The sequence below is a fragment of the Neomonachus schauinslandi genome, chromosome 3 (assembly GCF_002201575.2).
Source record: "Neomonachus schauinslandi chromosome 3, ASM220157v2, whole genome shotgun sequence".
NCBI classification, from domain to species: Eukaryota; Metazoa; Chordata; class Mammalia; order Carnivora; family Phocidae; genus Neomonachus; species Neomonachus schauinslandi.
In genome coordinates this window covers 173,643,974-173,647,806 of record NC_058405.1, presented here as the reverse complement: position 1 = coordinate 173,647,806, position 3,833 = coordinate 173,643,974, and positions in this window count along the sequence as shown.

Below are 3,833 nucleotides of genomic sequence, written 5' to 3'. Positions count from 1 at the left end.
GGATGTGGTCGGTTCCTTGGTTGTGTGTGTCTCGGGGGAGTAACACGAATGAGGAAGGATGTGGTCGGTTCCTTGGTTGTGTGTGTCTCTTAGAACACAGTTTCCTATTGTCTGGGTTCAAAGCAACTTCTGGTTCACATGGAAGGCGCGGCCTCCCAGGGTTGTCAAGGCCCGGTCTACCCAGTCGTAGACACGTCGTGCTCGCCTTGTACTCACTTTGAATCCTGCTGAATTCCAGCGCAGAGCGCAGTCACTGGATTCTGGGCTCACTGGGTGTTGCCAAAGGCTGTGTGTGTCTGGGTAGCAAAGACTAGTGGACAAGCTTTTTGCTGCATCTTTTCTGCTCATGGGCATTCTCTATAGGCCCATTGAACTTGACTTACAAAACACGAGTTCAAAGGCAAACCCATCAAGAATCCATGACCTTGATAGCAGAACGTGACAAGGAGCCTGGGGCCCTGCCCAACGGCAGGGTTCACACACCCTCGAAGCTGACCCGGGAGCCCCACCCCACTCTTCCTTATTCCAGGCCCATTATCCAGATGGAACTTCACGTTTCTGATGCCCTTCAGCAGATGAATGGATAAAGAAGATGTGGTCCATATATACAATGGAATATCACTCAGCCATCAGAAAGGATGAATACCCACCATTTGCATCGACATGGATGAAACTGGAGGGGTTTATGCTAAGTGAAGTAAGTCAAGCAGAGAAAGTCAATTATCATATGGTTTCACTCATATGTGGAACATAAGGAATAGCATGGGGGACCATAGGGGAAGGGAGGGAAATCTGAAGGGGGAGAAATCAGAGAGGGACACAAACCATGAGAGACTATGGACCCCGGGAAACAAACTGAGGGTTTCAGAGGGGAGGGGAGTGGGGGGATGGGGTAACAGGGTGATGGGTATTGAGGAGGGCACATGATGTGATGAGCACTGGGTGTTATACGCAACTAATGAATCATGAACACCACATCAAAAACTAATGATGTACCATACAGCGGCTAACTGAACATAATAAAATAAATAAAGTTTGTGGTTCCCTCTTCTGTAATATGTTCCTGTTTCTTGATGATTGTTTCAGAGATTATCCAGTCATTTTCCGAAAGGATACACTGACAGCTAACTTATATAATCCCCTCCCGTTGCCTTCCACTTCTTACCAATATCATTACCTGTAGTCCCTCTTTTGTCTATTTTGGAACTTTCTAGAAGATGCGTCTTTATTTTCTTGTTACATAAGTTATAAAAATGTATCTTGATTCCCTCATTTTGTAAGTTGAGGATATTTGGGTCCATTTCCTTCACCAATTTTTCCCCTTTCACATTTATTTTTTTTCATGTGTGCTTTCACTGACTATATTTGTTGGGGTAACACTAGATGCTGAGACGAATATGTCTCGAACACAGTGGAAGTTTACTTACGGCTCCCAGAGAAGCACTGGGGGGTGACTAGGTTGGCAGTTCATTCGTTGGTTTAGGCTGATGGAAGCTTTATGAATTCAACGACGAATCACGGGGGTTTCCATGGTAATAATCTGCTCCTCAGCCAGCAGGAAAGAATAACGAGCATGGATTAGAGGAGGTGGGCAATGTCTCTGGGCCAGGTACACATCACGTCACTCACACCCCATTGGCTGCAACTCAGACCCACGGACACATTTTATTGCAGGGGAGATGTATTCGGCTTAGCTTCCCAGAAAGAAGGGGAAAACAAAACAGTTAATTTTGGTTAATAACTAGCAGTCTTTGTCCCTTGCATATCACCATGTTTGTAGTCTTTCTGTTCTCTTCAGTGATTTCTTCATAGGCTGATTCTTATTTATTTATTCAATTTAAAAAAAATTTAATTTAATTTTATTTACATTCAATTAACATATAGTGTATTATTAGTTTCAGAGATAGAGTTCAGTGATTCATCAGTTGTATATAACACCCAGTGCTCATCACATCACGTGCCCTCCTTAATGCCCATCACCCAGTTACCCCATCCCCCCACCCCACGTCCCCTCCTGTAACCCTGTTTGTTTCCTACAGTCAAGAGTCTCTCATGGTTTGTCTCCCTCTCTGATTTTGTCTTGTTTTCTTTTTCCTTTCCTTCCTCTATGCTCCTCTGTTTTGTTTCTTAAATTCCACATATGAGTGAGATCATATGATAATTGTCTTTCTCTGACTGACTAATTTCGCTTAGCATAATACCCTCTAGTTCCATCCCTGAAGCTGCAAATGGCAAGACTTAATTTTTTTTTTGATGGCTGTGTAATATTCCATTGTAGATAGATACCACATTTTCTTTATCCATTCATCCGTCGATGGACATCTGGGCTTTTTCCACAGTTTGGCTATTGTGGACATTGCTGCTATAAACATCGGGGTGCAGGTGCCCCTTCGGATCCCTACATTTGTATCTTTGGGGTAAATACCCAGTAGTGCAATTGCTGGGTCATAGGGTAGCTCTATATTAAACTTTTTGAGGAACCTCCATACTGTTTTCCAGAGTGGTTGCAACAGCTTACATTCCCACCAACAGTATAGGAGGGTTCCCCTTTCTCCGCATCCCTGCCAAAATCTGTCATTTCCTGACTTGTTAATTTTAGCCATTCTAACTGGTGTGAGGTGATATCTCATTGAGGTTTTGATTTGGATTTCCCTGATGCCAAGTGATGTTGAGCACTTTTTCATGTGTCTGTTGGCCATTTGGATGTCTTCTTTGGAAAAATGTCTGTTCATGTCTTCTGCCCATTTCTTGATTGGATTATGTGTTCTTTGGGTGTTGAGTTTGAGAAGTTCTTTATAGATTTTGGATACTAACCCTTTATCTGATAAGACATTTGCAAATATCTTCTCCCATTCTATTGGTTGTCTTTTGTTTTTGTTGACTATTTCCTTTGCTGTGCAAAAGCTTTTTATCTTGATGAAGTCCCAATAGTTCATTTTTGCCCTTGCTTCCCTTGCCTTTGGCGATGTTTCTAGGAAGAAGTTGTGCGGCTGAGGTCGAAGAGGTTGCTGCCTGTGTTCTCCTCTAGGATTTTGATGGATTCCTGTCTCACATTTAGGTCTTTCATCTATTTTGGGGTTTATTTTTGTGTGTGGTGTAAGGAAATGGTCCAGTTTCATTCTTCTGCATGTGGCTGTCCAATTATCCCATCACCATTTGTTGAAGAGACTGTCTTTTTTCCACTGGACATTCTTTCCTGCTTTGTCGAAGGTGACTTGACCATAGAGTTGAAGGTCCGTTTCTGGGTTCTCCTTCATAGGCTGATTCTAAAGCTGAAAGTCAATGTCCAGGGTTGACACGAACACAACTGTATGGTCAGGGTTCTGGTGCAGGACAAAAGTCACTCTAGATAGTTTGAGTGAGAGGGAATTTACTAAATGAATTTCAACATTTATGAGGAGGAGGAAAAACAGACTCGAGGTTAAAATTTCAGGAACCGCTCCAAAATCATCCCCGGGGGTTTTGTGATGTCCACAGTCAGGGAGTCACCATCTCCAGAATGTCACTAGTCAATTCCTATTCCTATGAGAGGAAGCCACCACTGTCACTAGCTCTAGAACCATGTGGAGCTGCTCTGAGCCCACCAGCAGTGGACCAGCTGCTTCCAGCCCCGCCTTGGCACTCCTGAAGCTTGTGGCTGGACCCCCGGGCTTCTATTAATCCTGCGCACAGAAAAGCCAGCACGTCCACTGCTGCGTGCACCAGCCGGAAGCAGCACCAGCAGTAACAACCCCACCGCTGCTTTCAGAAACCTTGAGTGCATCTATCTGATTGACAGAGCACAAATCACATTTAAAACTCCAGCTGTATGGGAACCTGGGAAATGTAGCTGT